This window comes from Microcebus murinus, chromosome 2 (genome assembly GCF_040939455.1).
Source record: "Microcebus murinus isolate Inina chromosome 2, M.murinus_Inina_mat1.0, whole genome shotgun sequence".
Taxonomy (NCBI): Eukaryota; Metazoa; Chordata; class Mammalia; order Primates; family Cheirogaleidae; genus Microcebus; species Microcebus murinus.
In genome coordinates, this window is record NC_134105.1 from 42,869,814 (window position 1) to 42,878,167 (window position 8,354).

An 8,354-nucleotide genomic window follows, 5' to 3' on the forward strand; every position below is an offset into this window, starting at 1 on the left:
TCTTTGGGGGTAGGGGGTTGGGGGTGGGTAAACTCACAACTAATGGACGGGGTGAGCATTGTAGAGGGGGGAAGGACATGTCTCAAATCATGGTTGGGATGTGGCAAAGTCATAACATGTAACCAAAATGTCTGTACCCCCATAATTTCCTGAAATTAAAAAAAAATTTAAATAGAGAAAAAAAAAAAAGACAGGGGCAGACAGGCTCCAACTTGGCTTTTATTTTTTGTTTTGTTTTAAATGGGATCGCTGTGGTTATCATGCAGAGAATCTACCAAAGGGAAAGCAGATAGGAGGCTGCATAGCACTAGAGACAAGAGATGATGATGGGAGAGACCAGGCTGGTGGCAGTGCAGGTGTGTGAGGTAGTTGGCTTCTGGCTTCTGGCTTCTGGATGTGTTCTGAAGGCCCTGCTGCCAGAATTTGTTGACCAGTTGAATGAAGAAGGTAAGAGAAAGAGAGCTAGGAAGGCTCTGAGAATGTCATTATGAGCAGTCAGAAGGCGGATTTGCCATTAACTGAGATGTGGAGGATGGCAGGAGGGGTAGGCTTTGAAGGGGGTATCTGGGTTTTGTTTGGGATCTGTTAAATTTGAAATGCTTATTTGATATCCAAGTGGAGATATGAAATAGGTGGATACATGAATCTGGAATTCATGGGATAGACTGGGAACAAATATATGAATTTGGAAGTCATCAGATCATCTTCTAGGCCATGAGACTGAATGAGATGATCAAGGAGAAGAGGGCATGTTTCAGTAATTCCCATCATAAATATTTAAATTTTATAATATTTTATGATATTTTTGTTTTATATGTACAATTGAAAATACTTGTAAAGCACTGGAAGAAGAATATGCAAAAATTTATATAATCAACTATAGAGTAAAACATTCTAGGCTTCATACCAAAAACACAGTCATAAAAGAAATTACCAATAGATATGACAACATGATATTTTTAAACATTCTAAATATCGTATATGGTGTGTATAAAAGTAAGAAGTCAATAAATTGCTGAAAAATTAGTGCCAATGTGTGTGACATACAAATTACTAACCTTAATATGTAAAGATTTCTTGCAAATTAGTGAGAATAAGATTAATACCCAAAAGGAAAAAAATAAATACATGTCTGAACACAAAATTCATATCAGAGGAAATAGAAACCATTGCCAAGTATATAGGAGTGTATAAACTAAAATAATAATATTTTCACCTAAATTTGCAAAATTATCTTTATGTGATACCACCTAGTTTGAGCAGAGGTACTAAGAAATGTGTTTTATGTATACTTACATTTTAAATTTATATTAAATTTCTTAAGACTAAAGTGGCAAAGTTAAACAGAGCCTTAAACTGTCCATATTTTTAACCTAGAAATTCCACTTTTTATCATTTATATGTAAGAAATATTTTTGCTATGAGTCATGATTCATTTACAAGGAAGTAAATTGCAATATTTTAACATATTAACTCAAGGGGAAGAAATCTAAATAATTTTAGAGAATTGGCCAAGTAGTGCCACACCACTACATCCACAGGCTAAACAGTCAGAAGCAAGAAAAGTCATGTTGTAGAACTATATTTATCTAAAAAACATTTGTGTGAGAATGTTTTATTGGTTCAATTACAAAGTTAATAGCAAAACAAAGGGTAGAACAACTTTCCCTTTGAAAAAGTTATATACATATAATTTGCATAGAAAAATCCAAAAGAAAATGTTGACATCTGAAAGAAATGTTGAAAATATCAACAATTGTTATTTCTGGGTAGTGAGATCACAAGTGATTTTATTTTCTCCTTTCTACCTAATTAGAGTTTCTCAATCTTGCACACACAAAAAAAATTGTTTTAAACTTTGTATGGTGAAAAATGAAATCAATATAATAAGGAATGAAAGAAGAAGGTCCAATGGTCCTGGTAACCATCCAACATTATATAATCCTGGGGAGTTTCAAAACCACCCAGTTATGTGCTGACAGGTTGTCCAGATGTCTGAGATGAGAATCACAGAACATCTTTGTCCCAGCAAATTAGGTGGCTGGGCACACCAACAACCTGCCCTCTATTTTATTTATCTGCACTTTGACAGGCAATTTTCCCTGTCATCAACATTTTGCTTTTATGTTATGAATTCAAGGCACTTTACTAGGTACTTTATATACTCGATTGCATCCATGCAAATATCTTCTAACTTGAGCATTTCTATTTCATTTTACAAACGAGGAAACTGAGGCTAAAAGACTTTTAGTAACTTACTCAATGTAATTGATAAGTAGGGAATGGGGCTAAAGTTTACATCCTGGTTTCCCTAGCTCCAAAATTTTGGTCTTTCCATTATAATTTTTCTCTTTAGAAAGTGATTGGGATGAAAGATGATTTAAATGGCAGAAACACATGAATCAAATGACAATAAACCTTATCATAAAACAATTTGTTCTTTTCAATTATGTTTTAAACCTGGTTACATCAAGGAAAAATTCTCAGTTTCATAGGAGTCTATCTATCAAACCTGTTTAACATTTGCTGGTCCTCCTTTTTCAATAGTAAGAGAGCAAATTTAATGCTTAGACCTACTTAGAATTTAATAATATTGCTTTGTTTTACTGCATTTAGTTTTATCTTCTATTTAGAGCAAGAAATGGTGATATTTCCATTTACAGTTGTAATATAATTTTTTAAAAAATAGATTCAAACTTTTCATGATTAAGTAGATTTAAAGAAAATATTCATTCAGTAACAGTAAAGTAGCACACCAATATTACAAAAAATCACATAGGACAAATGCAAATGGGAGCCTGGGAAATAACTGAACTACATGTGCTGCCTCTTCCCACCATTTTAGGAGCTTGAGAAAGGGCATAGTTAGAAAGGAATGCTGTTAACTTTTGTTAAATCCTTATTGTGTCTTGGTAGTTTCCCTGTGAAATCCCATTTAATTCTCAAATTTTTTCTGTAAGAATTAATACACTAAGTTTACAAATTTGGAAGTTGAGATATTGCATGATGATGTAGCCTAAATACACCCAACTAGTCCATGCTAAACTTGGGATTCGAACTCAATGTTCTGGATTTGAACTTAATATTATGGATCTCTAAAAGCCTCAGTCAGTTTGAGACCATCCAAGTGGAGATAGCTAACTGATTTGCCTTTTGCAGTTCTATACAGGTGTTAAGTTATGAACGTGCAGTCAATCCAAAAGAAGTTCAATGTAGGGGACTGTTGTAGGCTGGGGCTGACAGTGACAGCTTTGCAAAGAATATGTGGCTGATTTGGACTTTGAAGAACAGCTAGGCCCTGGAAGGGGGTTCAAGTGCATTTCAGACAAAGCAATGGGATGACTTTCATACCATAAGATCAGTTTCTGAAACCCAGTGCGTCATAGCATTTCTGCTTTATCTCTGACTCATCCCCTTTCCTGCAAATACCCAGGAAGAGGCAGCATTTTAAGCTTCTATCAACACTTCACACCTCACTGTGAATTAATCTTTAGCACTTTGCTGAAAGCAGGTTGGAATAATGGAAAGCATTCCAAGATCCAGGAGGTCATCAAAGCACAAACATTACCAAACAGGCAGTGTGGAAGCAACGAAGCCGATTCTCAAGTTGGTGCCCATTTTTGGTAATTGCCAACTCTATTCCTGCAAAGGGCTTTTCACCATAGTTGCCCAAATATCAACAGTATCCTCTGCAAAAGATCGGGATGTTGTCTGGCTCGTATATTCCCCACTACATTCCTTACTGGGACATTATTAGAAAAGAGTAATGACTTGTAGGACCTTACAAAGCACATGGCTGAAACTTCTGGCCACGTTTTCCAGCTTGTATGCATATAAAATTCCGGTCAGGGAAGCAACCACCATCATGGGCTCTGTGTTTATTATTGGGAAGATCACTTACAGCCCCCAGGGAGATCACAGTGTTGACCTGACATGCTTCCCATCATTTCTCCTCTCTAGCTGGTCAGCCACGACATTTAAACCTGACACCTCAGATCCTTTCATCGCAAAAACCAGATGTGCTCTGCGGGAGAGAGGAAAGGCTCCTCTGTGCTCCACAGACTCCAAGCTCTCTGCAGTGAAGAGGGCCACGTCGGCAAGTGGGCCAAGGGTTTGTCTGCTCTGCCCCCTCCCTGGCCTCTGCCTCCTTGCCCTTCCCACATGGGGCATAGCTTTCCACTTGGAAAATGGACCCTGTTTTGTCAAATCCCCATCCTAGTGGTTCACAAGACCCACTTATTTTTATCTCTGAGTTGTTTATTTAATATGTTGCTTTCTCTGAGCCCACTATGACCCTGACCTCATCCAAACTCTCGTCATTACTTCCCTAGATTATGAAATAGTCTCCTGATCTCTAACCTACCTCAAAGACAATTGCTGCATACCAGTAACGATTATCAAAATAGCACTGTCATTGAGGGCTGCTGTCAGGGTGCTTCCTGTGAGCGTTTTACACACGTCATTTCTCCAGGCCTCTCTGTCCCCACTTCACCATAGCTGCCACGAGCTGTTCGTTCCTCTGGACACCTTGCAGTCTACCTCCGTGAGCTCCAGCAGGTTACCGTCCGGCCACACTTCATTGAAAAGACGTGGTGTAACACTGGGGTCCATATAGTTCTGTAGGTGTTCCAGTGGCCTCATGCAGCTGTGCTGTGTGTCCCCCATGACCTTCAAGGTTAGTAACATGCCTTATGCTCTTTTCATATCTACACATAGAATATGCCACAGAAGTAGAAGGAGGCAGAAGGGAAGTGACATTTATACCATCGTGGTTAAGAGAATGGACTCTGCAGTTTGAGAGCTTAGGTTCAGTTCTAATCCTCTAATCCTGGCCCTGCCGTTTGCTAGCTATGTGACCTTTGTTGAGTCACTTAATCTCTATGGCCTCGATTTCCTTGTCGGTATAACAGAAAAAGAATATTAGCTACTCCACAGGTTATTATGAATATTAGATTATGTAATATCAGTAAGTGTTTAAACAGTGCTTAGAACATAGTTAAGTGTTATAGACATATTTGCTGTTTGCTATTTATTAAGAATTTATTCCATTCTAAGAGTTGTGCTAGAAGCATTAGATAATAATAATAAAAATAATAATTGGCTACAACCCTGACACAGTAGCATTTGTGCCAATGTCTGGCTGGAATGGTGACATGTTGGAGCCAAGTGCTAACATGCCTTGGTTCAAGCGATGGAAAGTCACCCTTAAAGATTGCAATGGCAGTGGGACCACACTGCCTGAAGCTCTGGGTTGCATTCTGACACCAACTTGTCCAACTGACAAGCCCTTGCGTCTGCCTCTCCAGGATGTCTACAAAATTGGTGGTATTGGCACCGTCCCTGTGGGCCGAGTCGAGACTGGTATTCTCAAACCCTGCATGGTGGTCACCTTTGCTCCAGTCAATGTTACAACTGAAGTAAAGTCCATTGAAATGCACCATGAAGCTTTGAGTGAAGCTCTTCCAGGGGACAACATGGGCTTCAACGCCAAGAATGTGTCTGTCAAAGATGTTCGTCGTGGCAACGTTGCTGGTGACAGCAAAAATGACCCACCAATGGAAGCAGCAGGCTTCACTGCTCAGGTGATTATCCTGAACCATCCAGGCCAAATTAGCACTGGCTATGCTCCTGTACTGGATTGTCACACTGCTCACATTGCCTGAAAGTTCACTGAACTGAAGGAAAAAAGTGATCGCCGCTCTGGAAAGAAGCTGGAGGATGGTCCTAATTCTTGAAGTCTGGTGATGCTGCCATCGTCGATATGGTTCCAGGCAAGCCCATGTCTGTGGAGAGCTTCTCAGACTATTCTCCTCTGGGTCGTTTTGCTGTTCGTGATATGAGACAGACAGTTGCTGTGGGTGTCATCAAAGCAGTGGACAAGAAGGCTACTGGAGCTGGCAAGATCACCAAATCTACCCCGAAAGATCAGAAGGCTAAATGAATATTATCCCTAATACCTGCCACCTTACTCTCAATCAGGGGTGGAAAAACGATCTCAGAACTGTTTGTTTCAATTGGCCATTTAAGTTTAATAGTAAAAGACTGTTTGTTAATAACAATGCATCATAAAACCTTCAGAAGGAAAGGACAATGTTTTGTGGACCACTTTTGTTTCTTTTTGTGTGGCAGTTTTAAGTTATTAGTTTTTAAAATCAGTACTTTTTAATGGAAACAACTTGACCAAAAATCTGTCGCAGAATTTTGAGACCCATTAAAACAAAGTTTAATGAGAAAATAATAATAATAATAGATACAAATCATTAAGCACTTGCTAGATGCTTTCATTCTTTATATGATTGTCTGCAGTTCCTGCAGCATTGTGTCCCATTTTACAGACAACAAAACTGAGGCTGACAGTGTTCCAATACGGAATTCAAGTATGAGAATTAACACATTTTTGAGGCCAAGACTGGGACCCAGGTCCTTCTGAGACCAAAGCTCATATGTCTATCAGACCTACCACACCATGACTAGCCCACTCATCCAGTAGTTTTCAGGGTTGTTTTTTTGTTTTGTTTTGTTTTCCTGCTGAGACACACATGGAGGATGAAGCTCAGGGTCTGGCACTGCCGAACAGCCCTGCAGATAACATTGTGTGTGGGTTCTGTGGGTTGTACTCAATTCCTTATCCTTCCACCTCACATTCCACAGCTGCAATGACGTTTCTTTTCCTCCCTCTCAAGAAAGCATTCTGTAAGGTAAAGGACAGTAGTATTTTCATAGGGATAACCTTGACTTGACCTTGACACACTGTTATGTAATAATGGTATTCCACCCTTCTTCCTGTTCAAGGGCCACCATCCCTGGGGGCCGTCCTCGCTGCTCCCACACTGCTGGGCCCTGCTCCTGCTGCAGTGGCCCCACCTGAAACTCTGGGACACACTCTGCTGTCACTGAGGTGGGGCTGTCCCCCTCCCCAGGCAGCAGTGGGTGCAGGTGGGCGAGCCACGCTTTCTGGTGCAGTCCCTTACCTCTGTTCTCCACCAACTAACCTCACTAAAGGCTGAGCATAACCAAATTAATTGCAGCATCCAAAGAAAATATGCTTTCTATAATTGTTCATTGTAATGCAAGACAAAATTACAAGCAAGGCAAACCCTTTTGCAGAGGGTCTCTATTAGACACACTCAATTCCTTCCTTTGTGCTACCATCTACAGGTCTCCACCCCTCTTCACGAGAGCCCTTTTTTCAGATCTCTGCAGTGTGAACCCTCATTCTATAGGGAAACATTGTGACCCTAATCATTAATCAAAGGCTTGAGATCCATTTCCATCCATTTCCGCAGGTTATCTCTGAGCACAGTAATCCCTTGGTAATACAATTACCTAGTTATTCACCATGTAAGGCTTTGTGAGGACAGTGCAGGTGGGATTTGGCCCTTCAAGGGTAGAGTTAGTATTGATCTCCGAGCCCAGTCTCCACATAGATCTCACCAGCCACTTCCCAAAATAGCTGAAAATCCTGAGTGATACATACACACTCACACCTCCAAAAGATGGGTTCAACGCTCAGAAACACAGCAGTCTAAGTACATATTGAAGAAGAGAAACACTTCCCTAATGGCAGCAAAATCTACACTGCTGTCTTCTACAGCAAAAGGCAGCACTTCGTGTTGTTACGCAGAGCAGTGTCAGTTCTTCTGTGTTTACTTAGTGCAGCTGTCAGAGAAATTTGATTCAAGTAAGAGAAAACCCAAATCCAGTAACCTCAAACAATGAAGGCTGTTTCTAAACCAAAAACTCAGAAGGCACAGGGGACTTCACTGGTGTCTGATAAAGTGCTTCATCAAGATCACCAAAGAACCAGTGGCCCTGTCTCTACTCACCTCTTTCCTGCTGTATTAGTTTCCTCTTGCGGCTGAAACAAATTGCCACAAACTTAGTGGTTTAAAACCATAGAAATTTATTATCCCACAGTCCTGGAGATCAGAAGTCCCAAAGTCAAGGTCTGGGCAGGGCTGTGTTCCTTCTGGAGGCTCGAGGGAGGACTCTGGTTGCTTACCTTTTTTGGTTCTAGAGGCTTCCATCTTCAAAGCAAGCAGCAAAGCATCTCCTGATCTCTCGATCTCTCAGCTGTGTTTGTCACTTGCCCTTCTCTCTCTTTGATATTCCTCCCTCCTGCATTGTAAGGACCCTGGAGGGTACACTGAGCCCATCCCAATAAACCAAGATAATCCACCTGCCTCAAGATCCTTAATTTAATCACATCTGCAAAATCCCTTTTGCCATGTAAGGTAACATTCACAGGTTCTGAGGATTAGGACATAGACATCTTTTTGTGTGCATGATGGGCAAAGACATTATTCTGTCTACAACATCTGCTTTCCACTGTGCCAATGTCATCTGGAAACTGT

General features: G+C 40.4%; 1 pseudogene; it reads left to right on the plus strand.

Annotated features, from left to right (window-relative positions):
• The first annotated feature begins 320 nt into the window (after positions 1–320).
• Positions 321–5,956, plus strand: LOC105857485 (elongation factor 1-alpha 1-like; annotated as a pseudogene).
• The last annotated feature ends 2,398 nt before the right edge of the window (positions 5,957–8,354 follow it).